This window comes from Hyla sarda, chromosome 6 (genome assembly GCF_029499605.1).
Source record: "Hyla sarda isolate aHylSar1 chromosome 6, aHylSar1.hap1, whole genome shotgun sequence".
Taxonomy (NCBI): domain Eukaryota; kingdom Metazoa; phylum Chordata; class Amphibia; order Anura; family Hylidae; genus Hyla; species Hyla sarda.
Window position 1 is genome coordinate 117,218,915 of NC_079194.1, and position 22,012 is coordinate 117,240,926.

Sequence of the window (22,012 nt, forward strand, 5' to 3'; positions counted from 1 at the left end):
AGGGCTTTCACGTCTGGCCCAGTTTGCCTAAAGCAGGGCTAAGGACCTGAAAAACTCACCTACCCGGAACTGCATGTCTCGGGCGTCAGGCGATAGAATTCCACATCCCTGTAACTTTATATTTAAGGGGGACTCCACTGGAATTTTTTTTTTTTTATTAAATTTTTTTTTTTTTTTTTTTACAACTGGTGGCAGAAAGTGAAACATATTTGAAAATTACAATTTAAAAATCTTAACCCTTCCAGTACTTAGCTGCCGTATGCTCCACAGGAAGTTTTTATTTATTTTTTATATTTCCTTTATGTCTGACACATTTGTCCATTTTAGGAACTGTCCAGAGTAGGAGAAAATCCCCATAGCAAACCTATCTTGCTCTGAACAGTTCCTGACATGAACAGAGGTGTCAGCAGAGAGCACCGTGGTCAGACAGAAAAGAAATTCAAAAAGAAAAGAACTTCCTGTGGAGCATACAGCAGCTGATAAGTACTGGAAGGATTAAGATTTTTAATTAGAAGCAAGTTTCAAATATGTTTAAACTTTCTGGCATCAGTTGCTAAAAAAAAAAAAAGGTTTGCAGCAGAGTACCCCTTTAACGACGCCGGGCGTATGCATACGAAAGTGAAAGTAAAGTGATCTTTACTGTGGCAACCACTAGGAAGGCCAAACTGCAACTCCCAGCATGCCCAGACAGCCAAAGGCTGTCTGGGCATGCTGGGAGTTGTAGTTTTGCAACATCTGGAGGGTCACAGTTTGGAGACCACTGTTACAGTGGTGCCCAAACGGTAGCCCTCCAGATGTTGCCAAACTACAACTCAGCATGCCTAGACTGCCCAGGCATGCTGGGAGTTTTAGTTCTGTAACATCTGTCCCTTCAGATTTTGCAATTTTCATGACATTTTTGAAAATTGCTGCTCTACTTTGAAGCCCTCAACTTTTTTCAAAAAGCAAAAATATGTCCATTTTATGATGCCAACATTAAGTGGACATATTGTATTTGTGAATAAAAATAAAATGTATTTGGAATACCCATTGAGCTTCAATGTTAGAAAAATGCAAAATGTTCCAAATTTTCATGAAATTTGGGGACTTTTCATCAAAAAAGGATGCAAGTAACGCCGAAAATTTACCACCAAAATAAAGTAGAATATGTCACAAAAAAACAATTTCAGAATCAGAATATTCGGTAAAAGCGTTTTCGAGTTATTAATTCGTAAAGCGACGGTGGTCAGAATTGCGAAAAAGGGCTCAGTCCTTAAAGGTGATAAAGGGCTGCGTCCTTAAGGGGTTAAAGAAACACTGCTTATAATGGGCTGTATTAGAAAATGTATTAACTTCCTTGATTCATGTTCAATATTTTGCAACCCAGAAATTTACAACTCTTGAATGCTGTGGCCTGGAAAATCTGGGAGAAAATATTTAGAACATTGCATACCTGGTCTAGTAAAGAGTGTTGAGCTGCAGAAATATTTTCTTTTTTGGTGTAACAAATAACCATAACAGTATTACACTTCATCAGATCGTTTGTGCAATTTACACAAGCTTCTTTAGATAGAACCTCTGAGACAAAACTACATCAGTATTGCCCGTGACAAAACAATGTAATAGGATTTCTGTCCCATTCGCAGTCAGTGTCTTACCTTGAGAACCTTTTTTTTTTTTTTTTTTTAGCTGGGTCCTCAAGTGACAGTGGAAAATGAGCTGCAATGTGGGGATCTTACCTTATAACCATTTTTCACAGTTGATTTTGCTGTTTGTAATTAAGTCCAAACCGTAACACAAAACAATTCTCCCTCACTTTTTGCTGAGCTTGAGGGGAACATTTTTTTTTTTTGGCCGCAGCACATTCATGATGGAAATTGCAGTAGATTTCTACTGATGCAATATTCTGCAAGTAAACACTGTGTTGATACTCTTATTATGTGTGTTTATTTCCTTGCAGTGTACCATGGGGGACATAGAAGCAGCGTTATACACTATAAATATATTGCTAAAAAAGCAATAATCAAATATGCATTACCCATATAGACTTGTGGGCTAAAACTGTACAAGAATAACATTGGGCTAAGACATCTGTAAAGAAATGTCCACGTCCCCCCCCTAAGCCATTGTATGGAGTATTGAACATTACTGGATTATTTGCATATTTCGAGACCTTCTCCAAACGCAATTAGGCTCTAACCTACACAGAGGCGATGTCTCATCTTTAAACAGGATCATTACCATTTTGCTGTGAACACTGGAAACACAAAATACTGACACATCCAGGTCAGCCCCACCCAAAACAGGAAATTTACTTGTAGATGAAGGAATGTAAACAGAGTGTGTTGTGGTAATTCATATTCTGGCAGGTCACCGCTATAGCGAACACGGCTATAGAAGTTGGGCAACAACCACCACTTATCACCTATCCACATGGATCCAAATGTCTGTACATTTGGGGTCCCAACCATAAAACCCACAATGATCATGAGTTTAGGGAGCCAAGCACGCTTTCAGCTGCTTTATTCAAAGTCTATAGGACTGTCGGAGATAGCCGAGTATTTAACCCAGTGATTAGACACTTATTACTTATGCTGTGGATAGGTAATAAGCATTTGTTGTTGGACAACCTAAGGCCGTATTCCCACCTGCTGGAGAATGCATGCAGCGCGTTTTATTGCCGGGATTATAAGCAACATAGGGAGAAAAACCGCCATTTGCACTGGATGTGTAAATAAACTACAATCTTCTCAATGAAGCCCCAGAGTGCCGCTTTCCATTACTAAGGGTACGTTCACACGAGCGGATACCCAGTGTTTTTTACGTAGCGTATCAGCCGCTGAAGGACCACTGTATGGTGCCTTTACATGTGCCTGCTCGGAGCGACCCATCCTTTGATGTCAAGGATTTAAAGCTACAGATTTCAATGTCAACTAATTGACTGAACACAGCATTAAATCTGCAACACCAAATATTCGCAGGTTCACACGGTACGTGTGAACACGCCATAAGAATACGTTCATATGTCTGTATTTTTGCTGCAGATCTGCTGAAGATTTAGCCTCCCATAGACTTCAATGGGCAGCAAAATCTGCTGAAGCAGATCTGCAGCAGAAAATACGCACGTGTGAAGGACCCTAAGGGCTTGTCCACACAAGCAGATTTTTGTGCTGATTTTCTGCAGCTGATCTGCTGCTATTTATTTTCTGCTGCTTAACTTTAACTTACCAGCAAAAAATAAGCAGCAGAAAAAAAGTTGTAAAATTAAGCAGCAAAATCCGCTCGTGAGAACGAGCCCTAAGGGTATGTTCACACGTACAGGATCTGCTGCATATTTTCTGCAGCTGATTTTGCTATCCAATATGCCTGTGTGAATGCGCCATTAATGTATTATTGCTTCAACTTTCCTACTGAGTAATGAGATATTGTATCTTGCAGCAAGACAGGCAGGATTAGAAGCAATCTGTTACTGGAATGTGTATTATTTGTACAGCAATTATAGAAACAACATGTGATACACATCTCTGTAAAGCTACAGTACCTATTACCAACTAAGCACAAAAGTTACACTCAAAAGTGCAAACTAGGTTGTCAATAGCAACCATCTGCTCCTCTGACTTTACAACACAGTCACACATTAGCATTAATTTTCACTGAGACCACAATTAGTGATGTGTCTTCATTTCACAGAAAGGAGAGATGGTAGAATGTGTCAGTCAATCAGACACCGCCTTAGCAGTTTTGTTTGAGGAGTTCTTTGTGTGTGCACTGAAGGCTGGAACAGATTAAAAACAGGAAACCAGAGACCTCAAATGTTGACAGTTTCAGTATAAATCACAGACTTATTTGTGCAGTGTTGTCGAGAGCAGCAAACTACTAAGTCTGCAGACAAGACTGTAAATGGGAGGTATGTATGGCCTTTAAAAGTTATATTAGGACAGATATTGATGGCCAACATTGATGGCTCACAGTCCATATCAGGGCATCCCATTGATCAACTAATAGAAAAGAGCCCTGTCCACCAGGCACAATGCTACACATTTTGGAGAAGCTGTACCTGGTATTAGGGTACGTTCACACGGGCGGATTTTTTTGTGGGTTTTCCGCAGCGTATTTGAAAGGGTGCGGGCTCTTCTCGGCTGTCCGCAGCATATTTTCCGCAGCGGAGTTTCCGCTGTGGAAAATCCACCGCGGAAAATCTGCTGAGGACAGCCGAGAAGAGCCCACCCCCTTTCAAATACGCAACGGAAAACCCGCAAAAAAATCCCCCGTGTGAACGTCCCCTTACAGCTCAATCCCACTTAGGCTGGGTTCACACTACGTTTTCTCCCATACGGGAGCGCATACGGCAGGGGGGAGCTAAAACCTCGCGCTCCAGTATGCCTTCGTATGCGCTCCCGTATGTCATTCATTTCAATGAGCCGGCCGGAGTGAAACGTTCGGTCCGGTCGGCTCATTTTTGCGCCGTATGCGCTTTTACAACCGGACCTCAAACCGTGGTTGACCACAGTTTTAGGTCCGGTTGTAAAAGCGCATACGGCGCAAAAATGAGCCGACCGGACCGAATGTTTCACTCCGGCCGGCTCATTGAAATGAATGACAAACGGGAGAGCATACGAAGGCATACTCCCCCCTGCCGTATGCGCTCCCGTATGGGGTAAAACGTAGTGTGAACCCAGCCTAACTTAAATGAGAGTGAGCTGCCTGCAAAAAGCTTCAGTACAGTACCAGGCACAGCAACTAAAAAAGGTACGGTGCGGTGCTCAATAAACAATGAAGGAGACACCAATGGTCAGAGCATTGGGATCCCATCAGTCAGCAGACCAATGTGGGGAGACAGATTCCCATCAAACTGATACTTATGGTCTATCCTAATGCTAGGCTATAATATAAAAGGGTTGTCATGGGACATCATCATTTACATATGGCTGGGGACATGTTAAAAAGAAATATTAAAGGGGTAGTCCGGGGAACTGAACCCATAGCCCATCCTTTCCCTCTCACCAACCTATGTATTTGTCCTAATATCATTCATTAGCTATATAGAGATGTTTGAAAGAAAACACATGTGCAGTGTGCACACAGATAGCAAAGGCAATTTGGCTGGTAGCCATTACACATAGCTGCACTGACTGCTGGGAGTTGTAGTCTGGGCTGCAAACAAGAAAAAAAAGAATATTCAGGAGACAACAGGGGCCACATGAACTGACAAAATCACATGGATAACTGCAGGGGACACAGAACAGGTATTGTGGTGGCTTTGAGGCGTTTTTATTTTTATTAACTTCCACGGAGCACTCCTTTTAGTAATATTCAACTACAGTGACCCCTCGACCTACGATGGCCCTGAAATACGATAATTTCAACATACAATGCTTTTTTATGTCAGTGCCATCGCATTAACGGCTATACGGCAGTGCAGACTGCTTCAGCTGCCGCCGGATAGCCGTTTACGGTGCCCAGTGTGCTCCGGTGATGGTCACTCACCTATCCTCGGGGCTCCGGCGTGTCCTCTTTGGGATCCTCTGCATCGTCGGCGCTCTCCATCGCTGCACACGCCATCCCGTCATCCAATAGGAGCGGCGTGCGTAGCGACGTGAGAGCCCGGATCCCGGGGAAGCAGAAGCCTTACACCTCAGGGACGCGGCGGCAGCGATGGACAGCGACATTCCGGGCAGCGGTGGCAAGCGGTGACGGTCCGGAGCGACTGGGACAGGCGAGTACAACTTCCTCTAACAGTGGTCTACAACCTGCGGACCTCCAGATGTTGCAAAACTATAACACCCAGCATGCCCGGACAGCCAACGGCTGTCCGGGCATGCTGGGTGGTGTAGTTTTGCATCATCTGGAGGTCCGCAGGTTGTAGACCACTGTCCTATACTTTACATTGCACGGATCCCTCAACATGTGATGGTTTCAACAAATGATGGTCCGTTTGGAACGTATTACCGTCGTATGTTGAGGGACCACTGTACTTCAATCCCCTGCAGCTGCCGTTCCCCTCTCAACACCTGGTTCTTGTCATGAGTCAAAACAACAAGAACTGCCCACTCAGACAAATACTGGCTGCAGCTGTGCCCCAACTCAGAGATTGGCTGAGCAGGTCATTTCTGCCAAGACAGCTCACCTTGGAAGCAGGAAGAAGTTTTGAGGAGAAAGTGACCCCCCCCCCCCCCCCCGGATCAAGTTTGAAGAAGCAATGTGAGGCCTCAGTGGACCAGCAGTACTCCTTACTATATTTACACCATGAGACCCTTCATGTATCGCTCTGGACTGTAGCTCAGTACTTAAAATATATTAGTAGCACTACAAAAAGTCACAGTGTAGCCCAAGCCTTGACAGCCGCCATTGCTCTCCAAGACATATGTACAGTAGCAGCCGATATGTCAAACTACACAGACACACACGTTCAAAAACAATGCATGTATGTGGAAAGATCTTTCTAGTACCTGTGTATTAAACACCAAATGATGTCTATATTCTGGCTCAGAGCTGGCCAATAGATATGCCAGCTTGTCTTGTGTAACAACAGTACGGTATACAAGTGAAGCTGCATTTATATGAATAAAAGTCATTCTTTGCCAGAGGTATATTAATAGTTTATAACAGGAGCTCGGGCAATGCAGGGCCAACATGCTTAGACCATCCGGTTATAGCCTCCGCTGCAAATGACAGGTATAAATATACTGCTTAAAACAGGTGTGCAGTCTTATGAGGCCACTGCACCCAACATCGCCCCGACAGGGAGGGTCAGTCAGCAGAGATGTGCATCTCCAACATACACAGGAAATCTCAAACAGGGAACTCATTGGGGAAGATTTATCAAAACCTGTGCAGAGTAAAACTTGCCCAGTTGCCCATAGCAACCAATCAGCTTGCTTCTTTCATTTTTAAAAAGGCCTGTGAAAAATGAAAGAAGCGATCTGACTGGTTGCTATGGGCAACTGGACAACTTTACCTTTGCACTGGTTTTGATAAATCTCCCCCATTGTGATTTCACGGACATATGGATTTTTTTTTTATTTTCTAGGAGACTTGCAGCTCCATTGGATTGACACTGGCAGCAGAGTTTGTGCTGCGCGCGCTGACGTAATTCCTGAATGTAGAACTTATTATCCAGACATTACAGGGCTTCTTATATAATGTATGTTCTGTACCATGACAATTCTAAGTCTGCTTCTATCACATAATTCCCAAGATACCGCGGGAGAGTTATCGAAACCTGAGCAGAGGAAAAGTTGACCAGTTGCCCATAGCAACCAGATTGTTTCTTTCATTTTCCAGAGGCCTCTTCAAAAATTAAAGAAGTGATCTGATTGGTTGTTATGGGCAACAGGTCAACTTTTCCTCTGCACAAGTTTTAATAAATCTTTCCCACCAGTGTTTTCATCCCCCCCCCCCCCCCCTTAAGTAAAAGAATCCTAGCACATTTATATTGACAGGTAAAGCTGTAGAATACATGATCCAGACTGATAGTGCCATAGAAGGTGATTCATAGTCTCTAGTTAGGAGCATACATGGAATGTCCCATCCCTGCCTAGGGTTTCATCAGGGGGCAGGTGCCCAAAGCAGAGATGGGGTTAGGAAAAGTCATATCAAAAATAGTTTTCATTATGGCCTTGCTTGGCATTGGATATAAAGCCTAGAGTACACATTGCAACATGAACAGAACAGGCCATTATCACCCACAAGGACACAGCTCCCAGAAGAGGGTAAACCTGACACCTGACAGGAACATGGAACCAAGACATGTACCTGTAATATAAGCTTCAAGTGGAGACAACATCAAAGTGAAGAAAATGTATATGTAATGTAACAATTCTATAATAATTCCAGTAGTCCTATGGCTTTATCACTATATGGATTATGTCATTTACAGAAACTGTGCTGTCCTTTACACAGATAGAAATTTTGTTCAAAGCATATAAATAATAAGGACTAATAAGGATTGTTCACACCTACCGTATTTTTCGCCGTATAAGACGCACTTTTTCTTCCTGGGGGGGAAAAGTTGGTGCGTCTTATACGGCGAATACACCCCTATCGGGTCGGTCCCTGCGGCCATCAACGGCCGGGACCCGCGGCTAATACAGGACATCCCCGATCGCGATGATGCCCTGTATTAACCCTTCAGACGCGGCGATCAAAGCTGACCGCCGCATCCGAAGCGAAAGTCGGGCTGTTCGGGAGCGCCGCGGTGAAATGGCGGCATCCTGAACAGCTTACAGGACACCCGGAGGGACCTTTCCTGCCTCCTCGGTGTCTGCTCCGTGCCGGGATCCACTGCATGGCGGCGCTCTCCTTCGACGTTATCACATCGTCCCAACATCCAATAGGAGCGGCATACGAAGCGACGTGATGACGGCAATGGAGAGCGTGGATCCCAGGGAAGATGATGTCCGGAGCTTCGGGGACACCCCGGGGACGTGGCGACAGCGATGGAGCGACATCCAGGGCAGCGGTGACGGGTCCGGAGCGGCGGGGACACGCAAGTACTACCTCCTATCCAGTGGTCTTCAACCTGCGGACCTCCAGATGTTGCAAAACTACAACTCCCAGCATGCCCGGACAGCCAACGGCTGTCCGGGCATGCTGGGAGTTGTAGTTTTGCAACATCTGGAGGTCCGCAGGTTGAAGACCACTGTTGGGTGCAGAATCTTTTTTTTCTAGATTTAGCACCTTTAAAATTGGGTGCGTCTTACATGCCGATGCGTCCTATAGGGCGAAAAATACGGTATATTGGAAGTAACATTCCAGCAAAACACCAGACACGACAACAGATCCAGAAAGACTCCGTTATAGTGAATTCACATGTAACAGACTAAGGCTATGTTCACATCAGCATTGTGGAGCTCCATTAAAACAGCCGATAAAAGGGCTGGGACAGAGGTTGAGACAACAGATCAACGGAACCCCACAAGTCCCATTCACTCTGTATGTGCTCCGTCGGGGTTCTGTTAGATGTCTGTTATTTTACATGAATTAAGCTGAGAAAAAAAACCTGACATTTAATGTGAACCTATCCTAATGCAGGTACAATCTAAAACAAATGATAGTACCAGGCATTGTTGGCAATATTTTACAAATGCTACTGAACTTTTCCCAGCTGTCACAGCACATAGATTTATCTTGAGTTTCACCTTTTCAATGTCTAAGGCCATATTCACACAGTGGAATTCTGAAATTCAGTTCTGCAAAGCTTGCAGTGGATTTTTTTTTTGCAGAATTTCTATGTTCTCAAAATACAGAGTTCTGCTAAAATTCAAAGTCCCATTTACTTCAATGGGATTCTGCCACAGAATTCCACAAAATTAAAAACAGGTCTTACATTTCGCGGAATGCAGAATTGCTACCATGGAAATTCCACTGTGTGACTGGGACAGCAGAATCCCATTGAAGTCAATGGGCAGTAAATTTCGGCTGTGTGAACACAGCTTATAAGGGTGCATTCACACACTGGTTTTCCTCTGCAGGAGACCTAGTTTGAGTTACGCTACCATTCGTTTGAACGGGCCCATAGACAGTCCGCAATAATGGCAGATTTGCAGACTGCCAGTGCACCCGTTTAACCCCTTAACGACCATAGACGTAAATGTACGTCCTGGTGTGACTTTACTTAGAGCACCAGGACGTACATTTACGTCCTGTGTATGACCACGAGCATCGGAGCGGTTCTCGCGGTCATACACAGCAGGTTCTGGCTGCTATCAGCAGCCGGGGACCCGCCAGTAATGGCCGACATCCGCGATCGCGCGGATGTCTGCCATTAACCCCTCAGATGCTGTGATCAGTACAGATCACGGCATCTGCAGCAATGCACATGTTACAATAGATGATCGGATCGCCCGCAGCGCCGCCGTCCATCTCCCGACGTCTCCTGCTCTGGTCTGAGATCGAGCCAACCAGAGCAGAAGATAGCCAATAACACTGATCAGTGCTATCCCCTATGCATAGCACTGAACAGTATTAGCAATGAAATGATTGCTATTGATAGTCCCTATGGGGACATAAAGTGTTAAAAGAAAAAAAAAAGTTGAAAAAAAAAAAAAAATGGGAAAAATCCCCTCCCAATAAAAGTGAAAATGTTCAGTTTTTCCCACTTCACCCCCAAAAAGCGTAATTTTTTTTTTTTAGTTGGCATCACTGCGTGCGTAAATGTCCAAACTATCAAGATATAATGTTAATGATCCCCTACAGGGAACGGCGCAAAAAAAAAAAAATAGATAAAGTCCAAAAATTATTCTTTTGTCACATTTTATTCCAAACTAAATTATAAAAAGTAATCTAAAAGCTTTATATATGCAAATGTGTCGATAAAAAGTACAGATGACGGCGCAAACAAATGAGCCCTCACACCGCCCTATATACGGCAAAATTAAAACGTTATAGGTGGTCAAAATCGGGGGATTTTAGATTTTACTGATTTTGTACAAAAAGTTTTAGATTTTTTTTTTAAGCGGTACAAAAATATAAAAGTATCTAGCCATGGGTATCATTTTAATTGTATTGACCCACAGAATAAAGAAGACGTCATTTTTACCGTAAAGTGTACAGTGTGAAAACAAAACCCTCCAAGATGTGCAAAATTGTGGTTTTCATTAAAATTTCCTCGTTAAAATTTTTTTGTAAGGGTTCGCCGTACATTTTATGATCAAATGAGAGGTTTCATTACAAAGTACAATTGGTCACGCAAAAAACAAGCCCTTATATGGGTCTGTAGATGGAAATATAAAAGTTATGGATTTTAGAAGATGAGGAGGAAAATTCGAAAACGCTAAAATTAAATTGGCCTGGTCCTTAAGGTTAAAATGGGCTTGGTCCTTCAGGAAACCCACTGTGTGGAATTCCGCCTCATTTTTATGCCTAATTGTTTTGAATGGGATTCTGCAGTCCCATTCCGACGCAGATATAAGATCAGTCTTATTTTTTGCCAAATTCCACAATGAAATCCCACTGAAATCTATGGAGCTTGAATTTCGGCTGAATTCTGTGTTCTGAAAACACAAATTCTGACAAAATTCTGGTGGAATTTCTGCCGAATTGCAAAAATTCTGCCATGTGAACATACCCTCTGGGTGAAATATGTGCTGAATTCTGGGAGTCATAGTTTTGCAACGGCTGGAGAGCCACAGGTTGGGGAACTACTAGATCTATTGGTATCCATTTTACAACAAATTCAACACACTGGCCCTCATTTACTATTCTGAACCTATCATTTTTTGGCGCATCTTTGTCTGCGACATGTCGCAGACATCGTGCGCCAGTCTGCAACATTTTGTCCCGACAAACCCGATGTGGATTCTCCCAAACCCGAAAAAGGGGCGTGACCCAACATTTCTGAGCTTTCCCACGTATTTATAAAGGTTTCCAACCCAAATTTGTTGAATTGTTGTGGATTTTTTCCCCGACAACTCAGAGGAAACCAAAACCAACAAAACCCACGTGCGACAAACAGGATGCGACATAAATACCAGGGGAAAAAAGCAGTCGGGTAAGAAAGCAACATAGACTTACAACCCGATTTTCTAAGTAAATGAGGACCAGTGTTGTTGTTTTCACTATCGCTTACGAGGAAGGTTTTGATCAATAAAACAAACACATTTTTTTTTTTTTTTTTTATAAATCATACATACACACCTATGAAAATTGCTCCTGCCAACCTTGCAGGCTTTAGAGCATTCTCTATTAATTTACCAGTCTCCCAAATTGGCACTGATTTTCATTCTATAAGGAAGGCTGACAGGACTATATGAGACACCAAGCATCACAGCACAAGTCGAATGCATATTTGTTCTCTTCTAGGAAATACAGTAAGTTATGTAACAATCCCATGCCATAGATTCTCAGCACACTGCCTGCCCCTATAAGGAAATACTGATGATACACTACACCAGTGCTTCCCAACCAGGGTGCCTCCAGCTGTTGCAAAACTACAACTTCCAGCATGCCCGGACAGCCAAAGGCTGTCCGGGCATGCTGGGAGTTGTAGTTTTGCAACAGCTGGAGGCACCCTGGTTGGTAAACACTGTACTACAAATACAGTAAAGTTCTAGGCCACTAGTACAGGCAACCTATTCCTGGTTTACAAGAAGTAATAAAGCCATATTCAGTAGATATCCAACTTGTGCAGGGTAACACTGAGCAGCTCAAACCAATCAGATGTAAGCTTTGGCATTTAGTGGCATTTTTAAAAATGAACAAAGCAATCTGATAGGTTGCTATGGGCAACTGCTCCACTGTTCTTCTGCACACGTTTGGATATATCTTCCCTAATTTTCATTGGCATCACACAGCCACTTTAAAGCGTACCAGTCAGATCCAACAAAAAAAGTATTTTTTTTAACCAGTTCAGTATGCATGCATATGCCCTGCACCCCAAGTCCTTAAGGATGTAGGGCGTATGGATACGCCTGTGGGAATTCTGGTCCCTGCCGCTAGCCGGTCAGGGACCGGACCGGGATGCCTGCTGAAATCATTCAGCAGGCATCCCGGCACATCGCCCCCATGTCGGTGATCGCAGGAAATTGCATGTCATTTCAGACATGAGATTTTCTGCTATTCCGGGCTGATCGGGTCTCTGGTGACCCCATTGCCCCGGAAAATAGGGATGATTGGAGCTGTCAGTGACAGCCCTTATCCTGAGGGATAGAAGCAAGGTTGCAGTGTTGCAACAACCTCCTCCTATCCCCTGCCATTAGTCAGCAATGAGCGCTGACCAATGGCAGTTGAAGACAGGGGGTTGCCATAGAAACCCCCCGCTCTGCCCACCCCTGGATGTCGAGCAGAACAGGGGGGGGGGGGGAAGAAGATGGCGGCCGGTACCTGAAAAGAAGATGTGGTGGGGACTGGCGATCATTGGTGGCATCAGCGGAGATCAGCGGCGCAGGTAGGGAGGCGACGGCGTGGAGCAGCAAGGGAGGTGGCATTAAAGCGATCTTTATTGCTGCATTCCTAGTGGTTGCCAAACTGCAACTCTCAGCATGCCCAGACAGCCGAAGGCTGTCTGGGCATGCTGGGAGTTGTAGTTTTGCAACATCTGGAGGGTCACAGTTTGGAGACCACTATTACAGTGGTGCCCAAACAGTAGCCCTCCAGATGTTGCAAAACTACACTCTTAGCATGCCGAGACTGCCCAGGCATGCTGGGAGTTGTAATTCTGTAACATCTGTCCTTTCAGATTTTGCAATTTTCATGAAAATTTTGAAAATTGCTGCTATACTTGGGGGGGGGGGGGGGGGGGGGGAGTTGTTTGACTGTCCTGTTCAGTATGAAACACTGAAAATTTTCTAATGAAAGCTTTACAACATATCAAAAGTTTTTGTATCTGACAGTGCCCATATAAGGCCGGTTTCACACAGACATAATACAGCATTGACTTTTGCATCCGTATTTCAGCCACAGGTCCCGGCCTGACTGCGGGTCTGATGACCTGACAGCTGATGCAAAAATGTGGCTGCATTAAGCCTGTGTGAATCCCTCCTAAGAATAGCCATGGTTTTTGACAGCGCAATTTTCAAAAATGTTTGTCACCTGTTAGAAATGCACTGCCAAAACCCAGTGTACAGGACATCAAATCGGTAAAGGTGCACCCCCCCCCCCCCCCCGGGTACCAAATTGCCAACTGGAGAGCCAGTACACCAATGTGTGAGAAATGCATTATAGATGGGAGTTATACATTATAGAAGCCACCACTCCAGAGCTAAGGACATGCAGACTACACATTCAGCTTTTTATATTTGATCATGGCCCTAAAGTTGAGTGCCTGGGGTTGGCACTGTCACCTACCATTCATAACCCTGTCACATGTTTAGCCTACAGAAGCCTATGGAGCTGGCACTAGCTCTAACATACGTCACGTATTAGGAACGTCACTAAGAAGTATTACACAATCCTGTCTCTAGTACATACTACAAGTCCCAGGATGCTCTGTCCGGCCTAAAACCTCTAGTCATGCTGAGCCTTCTTGTTCTACCATTTTATGAAACACCTCCCATGGCACGTTGTGACTTGTAGTTCCACAAATATACATTTAGTGTTGTTATATTGGATTCCGCCCCCAGTCGTGTCCCTCTGGTTTGCACTGCCACCTGACCAACATAACCCTGTTATAGGTATGGCATCCCCTCAGAAGCCTATTGGAGGGGCGGATGGGGGGCACCAGTGGGTGGATTACACCAGTGGTCTTGAACTGTGGCCCTCCAGATGTTGCAAATCTTCAACTCCCAGCATGCCCACACACCTTTTTTAAGTTTTGCAACATCTGGAGGGCCACAGTTCAAGACCACTGTATTACACAATCCTGCCTGCTGTACATACTACAAGTCCCAGGATACCCTGTCATACCTTTCGGCATGCTGAGTCTTCTGGTTCTACCACTATATGTAACACTGTAAAGCCTTCTATGACAAGCTGTGAATTATAGCCCCACAACAACTAGCGGCCCATTTACTGCCTGGCTTGGACCCGGAGACGGCCATTGAGACGACACCAAATGTCACAAACATCCGGTTCCCCGTAGGCAGCTCTCGCCCCCACCCGCTCGCCTATGAATCCCACTGAAATGTAGGCGACACATTCCTAAACCTAATATGGACGGTGGGGGACAGGGAAGGTTTCTGTTTGTTTTACCTGAGCGTCACCTTTATCCCGGCTTCTAAGCTGCCTGCTCTCTTTTGTCTCAGCTGAATCAAAATGGCGGCGTAGGCATCTGGGCCTCAGAGTAGAGCCTCCTCCCTATTGGTCGGGCACAAGAGGCGCTCGCTGATTGGCTGAGGGTCCAGCTCTGTTGCTAAGGGATGGGTGGTTACTAGGGAAGAATGTGCCAGAGTCTCCTCAGAGAGTGAGGAGGAGGAGGTGGGTGCGGGGAGCTGAGCTGTGTGCACAGATAATGGGCGTCAGGCACCTGTGCTTTATGTGTTTGTTTTATGTCACTAGTGAGGAAGGTTAACGCTCAAGTGAAGTGAAGGGCCAGGAAAACAAATAAGACAGATTAGACATCACATGCTTTTAGCTACCTGTCTTAGAGCAGTGTTTCCCCAACCAGGGTGCCTCCAGCTGTTGCAAAACTACAACTCCCAGCATGCCTGGACAGCCAAAGGCTGTCCAGGCATGCTGGGAGTTGTAGTTTTGCAACAACTGGAGGCACCCTGGTTGGGGAAACACTGTCTTCGAGTACAGCCTGTCAGTGATAATAGCTGTTTATAAGAAAAAGCTATTACCTAGAGTAACCAATAAAGGCTGTCCAGTAGGGGTGTGAATCGCCAAGAATTTGGCGATTCGATTCGAATCGCGATACCAGTGTGGCGATTCGATATATCGCGATATATCGCGATACCGTCTAGGTGGCGATACATCGCGATATATCGCCCACCTGGGAGCATTCATAGATCCCAATAGACGCCGCTGTCAGCTTTGACAGCGGCGATCTAGTACTCTGGTGCTCACTTTTCTCATGTTAGCCCGTGCGGGCTGCAAAATAAAATAAAACGCACTTTCTCTTACCTGCCAACGAGCCCGCGGAGCTCCGGTACAGGTGTTCGGTCCCCGGGCTGTATTCTTCTTACTTCCTGTTAGTCCGGCACGTCACATGGAGCTTCAGCCTATCACCAGCGGAGGCGGGACATCGCTGTGGCTGGTGATAGGCTGAAGCTCCATGTGACGTGCCGGACTAACAGGAAGTAAGAAGAATACAGCCCGGGGACCGAACACCTGTACCGGACTGTACCGGAGCTCCGCGGGCTCGTTGGCAGGTAAGAGAAAGTGCGTTTTATTAAAAATTCCACATCCCTAAAAGAATCGATTCAAAAATATTTTGAATCGATTCTGTATCGGCAAATGAAAAATCGCGATTATCGCGAGAATCGATTTTTTCTTACATCCCTACTGTCCAGGCATGCTGGGAGTTGTAGTTTTGCAACAGCCGGAGGCACCCTGGTTGGGAAACACTGTCTTAGAGTACAGCCTGTCAGTGATAATAGCTGTTTATAAGAAAAAGCTATTACCCATAGTAACCAATCTTAGTTTTACTTTTATATCTTACACAATGGTACAATGAAAGTTGTGACTGCTCTGGGCAGCAAAGAGTGTTTTTTTGATACTTGTGTCCCATTGTTCCCCTACCTGTGAACCTACGAGCATGTCCTGGCAGCTGGAGGTTTGGGACAAGTGGAGAGCCATAGGTTGGAAGTACTTTTGTATTTTGATTGTCAGAGCATGATGGGAGTTGTAGTTTCACAACAGCTGGAGAGCCATAGGTTGTAAACACTATTGTAAAACATGGTGCACATGATTTGCATATAAAAATTCTTCTTTTTAGTAATATAAACCATCCGGTTATTTCTTAGTAGTATTACTAAGTGCTCACTGAATAGCGCGACAGTCCGCTTGGTCTCCGGTTAATATTTCACCCCTTTCCGGGCCTTCCAGAGTCCATGAGGTTCACCTTCCTCTCACGAAGGAGAAGCCGCAAATGAGCGCCGGACACTGACGTTTCGGAGGCCACACCTCCTTTCTCAAGCATCATGCTTGAGAAAGGAGGTGTGGCCTCCGAAACTTCGGAAGTGTCCGGTAGAATCCTTTCATAAATGCATTGCTATGTATTAGGGATGTCCCGATACTAGTATCGGTATCAGGGCCGATACTAGCCATTACCATGGTATCAGGGACTCGTTCAATATCCCCGATACCAAATCCGATACCTGCTGCCCCGACCTCCCGTCTGCATCATGGAGAGAGGAGCAGGTGACAGACACGTCACTCCACCTCCACTGCGCCCAGCGTAATGATACGTAGGAAGCAGAGTGACTTGTATGTCACATGCTCCTCCATAGAACGCCATGATGCAGACGGGAGAATGGGGCAGTGGAGCTGCCGTCTACAAGGGCTGCTGTTTACAAGGGGGGGCTACAGTCTACAGGAGAGCTGCTACTAACCTCTGCAGGGGGGCTGCAGTCTACAGGGGGGGCCCTGTTGTTTACAAGGGTGGGCTGCGGTCTACAGGGGTCTACTACTAATGTCTACAAGGGGGGGGGCAGTGTCTAAAAGGGGGGGGCAGTGTCTAAAAGGGGGGGGGCACTGTTTACAAGGGGGGATGCTGTCTACAAGGGGGGGGGGCTGTGTTCTACAGGGGGGCTGCTACTTATGTCTACAAGGGGATACTACCTAATATTAAAGGCAATCTCATAGCAGAGTCACCTGCACTAACTTGAATTTATAGGTAGATAGTGCAGGTGCAAATTCCCTGTTCTGTCCAATGGAGAAGAGAGAAATCTTGGCTCATACTACAGCAGCCGCCTCCATTGTACACAACAAGGACCCACATATCATACGGTAAACAGCGCCAGAAACCGGGTCACCCTGGTGTCAGATTCCCTTTAAAATAAAAGTACTCGTAATTGGTATTGGCGAGTAGTAGAATTAAAGTATCTGTACTCGTACTCGGTCTTAAAAAAATGGTATCAGGACATCCTTACTATGTATGGAGATGCCACATTTCCGAAGGATCCAATTGCTGGCTGATTTGTCGGTGCACACTGCACACACAATGTAAATTCTGGGCAAATATTCTTCTATGTGAATGGGCTCTTAGAGTACACTGACACGGGCAAACTAGAAGCGTGTTTCCTGCTGCAGGTTTTAGCTACAGCCTGAATCCATGCTAGATTTTCCATAGCTGCATTTCCACAGTGTAAAATCTGCAGCAGACCCCATTGAAGTCAACATAATTTGCTGCAAAAAATCCACCTCGGCTAAAACCCACGGTAGGAAGTTTGCAGATAAATCGTTTCTAATCCTCCCATGTGAATGTACCTTAAATGTGTGCATAAACATTTAAAAGGGTTATCCACCATAAGGTGATTTTAGTGCATACCTGCCACACAGTAATGGACATACTTAGGAAGCATCTGTGCTTGTTTTGGGGCTAAATAGCTATATTGTGAGATTACCATAAGGTGGTTATCTTTTTGTGAACTGGGTATAGCCTGTTGAAGTTTAGGCTCTTAAACTACACATAGTTCCATGTTTGAAAGCGTGAGGTCACCTTCCTCCCTCTCACACATCAGCCACCCCACCCAAACGAGTTGTATTCAATTCAAAAGACTAGTGTTTTCTAACCAGAGTGCCTCCAGCTGTTGCAAAATGATCTATCTTCCACCCAAAACTTGACATACCCCTTTAAACTGACTGTGAAGTTGGAAAAATTGGGGCTGTTGTTGTATTAGGGCCAAAATGTTTCCATTTGTGTTCCCCTGTGGTATTTAACATTAAGATTACAATATAGACATATATATAGACTTTTGTAACACAGTAAGAACCATACAGAAGCATGGATTCTCTGCACTTACCCTCATATTGTGCCTTCTTTTAAAAGATAGATATTGAGAATTTGCCCATAGTATAATTTAGCAATTCAATTAAAGTGTCACCAAAGGTGGAGCTTCATCTCCTAACAGGTGAACATCAGTTCCTTGAGGTTACCAGCAGCATCTCTAAAAGGCTAAACACTTAATCATAATAAATGTGATTAGTTATTTTAATAAGTGACCAAGAGCTATTACATTTTATGGCCATGCTATAACAATCATTGTAAAACCAGTGTGCAGCATCAAAAAAAAGAAAAACAGACAATGCATTTGGAAAGTCTCCAGACCCTTTGCCTTTTTTTTTATATATTTTTTTTTATGTTTTTATATTTTTTTAGATTTCCCTCATAAATCTGCACTCAATTCTTTATAAATAAAATGTGAAAACAGAATTTAAGAAACATATCCAAAGAAAGCACTCGAGGAGAAATGTTGCTGGCGCTACCGCACTTCTCTATCTGGCTTCTTGCTAATCACCCAATAGCCGCAGCTTTCCAGCAATGCTCAGTCCCAAACAGAGTGGTAGAATACGATAATGTAGAAGAGATGAAACAGGCAGCAACTCGCTGTGATAATCCACGGCTTCTTTATTAACGGGGACAGGTGAAATAACAAACAGGCACAATCCAATAGAGCAACGTTTCGTGCCACGCGCTTCTTGCGGATCACTCATATCCTAAGAAACAATGAATGAACAGGGCACTCACCATGGGCGTAATCTTCACTCTTCTTTATTCAAACATGAAGTAGAAAATACATACAGTGCAGGATCAGGGTGGACCATACAAGCGGGAGGTGTCAGTCGGGGCAAAGGTGCCGTTTTGCGGTATACGCTTTAACTGGCCCACGACGTCATGGTGCTGGATACACATTTAAATATCCCTCCCCTCTGTTGTTAGGGTAACCATCAAACAAAAGATAAGTGCAAATAAAAACATGTTAAAACCAACAATGCAGAACAGGGATATTATAAAAAGGCACTTAACTCTGTACGCTCATTTAAACCAAGCGTCCCCATAGCTTCTAAATGTATAATCCCTCTGGTTTCTTTCTTCAGTAAAATTTGTTAAAACCATTATAGCAACACTTGACCCTCTCAAGACCTGAAACTGAAATCCACTTGGAGACAAGTTTTTGCTTTCATTGGTACCATTCTAGGGAACATGTGACACTTATAATTTTTTATTTTATTTTTTGAGTCCATTCTGCGGTTGTTTTTTATAATTTTTTTAGGTCGTACGTCATGCGGTATAATTGATATGTTAACTTTACTCTGCAGGTTGATACGGTTATGGCGACACCACATTTCTATACTTTCTTTTATATTTTAGTTCATTTATAGCATAAAAACTATTTTTGTAAAAAAAAAATCACGTTTGTAAGTCGTCGTATTCTGTGAGCCATAACTTTTTTTTATTTTTTCACTGACGCAATTGTGTGTGGACTCTTTTTTTTGTGGGGCATGTTGACGTTTTTGGGTGGACTATTTTTGGGTGTGTTTATATATATATAATTTATTTTTTCAATTTTTTTTATTTATTTTCACATTTTTATTCCACTTTTTTAATTTACTTTTCACATTTTCCTTTTTTTTTATTTTTATTATTATACATGTTCAATGGAGTACACATCTGTACTCCATTGAATTATGCCTATGTCTGTAATAGACATAGGATAGATCAGTCTCTACCTTAGGTAAAGACTGATCTGTTGCCATGACAATGGAGGCCACTGTCAGTCCTCCGGTTGCCATGGCAATCAGATGACAGCCATTTCATGTGATTCACAAGCTTCAACAGATCGCTTTTCTACTGTTTCTTGTTATGGATGTTAAAGTGAAAGTAAACCATTCCCGGCAGCTCAGTCGGGCTGTTCGGGACCGCCACGGTGAAATCGCGGCATCTCGAACAGCTGAGAGGACGAGGGAAGGGGCCCTACTTTCCTCCTCTGCGTCCAATCGGTGAGCGTGGATAAAACTGATCAATGCTATGCTATGGCATAGCATTGAACAGTGTATGCAATCAGAAGATTGCATGTTATAGTCCCCTATGGGGACTAAAAAATGGTGTAAGAAAAGTAAAAAAAAAAGTTAATAAATGTGATTTAACCCCTTCCCTAATAAAAGTTTGAATCACCCCCCTTTCCCATAAAAAAATATATATGTAAACAAAAATAAACATGTCGTATCGCCGCATGCATAAATGTCCAAAATGTCAATGGCGTATACTTAAAAAGAAATTTCAAAGTCCAAAATTGCATATTTTTTGTCATTTTGTATACCCTAAAAATTCAAAAAATCCCATGAAAAAAATGGTACCGATAAAAACTAAAGACCACGGCGCAAAAATTTACCCCTCATATAGCCCTGTATGCGAAAAAATAAATAAGTTATAGGGGTCAGAATATGACAATTTTAAACATACTAATTTTGGTGCATGTAGTTATAATTTTATTTTAAGTAGTATAATAAAATACTTGAGCACTAATGTCATTTACCTCCTCAAGTGCCCCTGTGGCAAAACATATGTCGGGCAAAAGTCTGTAATTCGGAGGCACTTGCAGAGAGATGTCATATCAGTACTGGAAACTCAATATGGAGAACTAATGTAGCGCGGCATTTTAAAACCAGTGGCCATTCAGTATCGGATTTGATGTGGCAAGTAATTGAAAATGTAGAATGTAGAACTAATAAGGAAGATAATAAAAGGAACTTACTGCGCCATGAGACTTATTGGATCACGGACTTGGAATCTCTCGAACTGAAAGGTTTGAATGAAGTATGTAATTTCAAGGTATTTCTCTAGATTTGTAATGGTGATAGGATATATGTATTGTAAATGATAGTGTTTCTGAATTTCTAGTGCAGAAAAAGTTAATGGTAAGACTGCTACGCCCTATATCTATTACTTGAACTGTCCTATATGTGAACATGACTAAAGGGGTTTGCCCTGAAACGTAGTGTGTGGCAGGATGGAGCACAGGTCTTTGTCCATCTGACCCGTATGAGATCAGACATCTGTTGGCATGAAGTTTATCGCTACAAAATGTAGCTTGGGTATCTCTGTAATCGTATGGACCTACAGAATAAAGATAAGGTGTCCATTTTACCGAAAAGTGCACTGCGTAGATACGGAAGTCGCAAAAAATTACAAAAAGGCGTTTTTTCTTCAATTTTGTCCCACAAATTTTTTTTTTGTGGGGTTTTGCCATAGATTTTGTGGTGAAATGACTAATGTCATTACAAAGTAAAATTGGTAGCGCATAAAACAAGCCTTCATATAGGTCTGTAGGTGGAAAACTGAAAACATTATGATTTTTAGAATGTGAAATGGAAAAAACGAAAGAGAAAAAACGGAAAAATGATAAGTCCTGAAAGGGTTTAGGGAAACCTGTTCCAGAATTCTCTGGACCTCAGATTGGGCCAAAGTTTACCATAGTTCACAACTCGGTGAATGTCCTTGAGTTGCCCAGTCATAGCCCTGACTCGAACCCAGTGTATCTTCTCTGGAGAGACCTGAAAACGGCTGACAGCGATTGAGAGGATCTGCTGAGAAGAATTGCATCATCCCCAAGAAGACTGGAGGCTGTAATTGTTGCCGATAATGCTTTAAATAAGTGCTGATAAAGGGTATGAATAGTTTTTTCCCATGCGATATTTTAGTTTTTCCTTT

At 43.6% G+C, this 22,012-nt stretch overlaps 1 protein-coding gene across 1 annotated transcript in view; it reads right to left on the bottom strand.

Annotated features, from left to right (window-relative positions):
• IP6K2 (inositol hexakisphosphate kinase 2) overlaps positions 1 to 14,746 on the bottom strand; it is a 31,782-nt gene extending 17,036 nt beyond the window's left edge. The window contains exon 1 of the mRNA XM_056524808.1: positions 14,608 to 14,746. The gene's annotated coding sequence lies outside the window, so the exon portion shown is untranslated. The remainder of the gene's footprint in view (positions 1 to 14,607) is intronic.
• Positions 14,747 to 22,012: the final 7,266 nt, after the last annotated feature.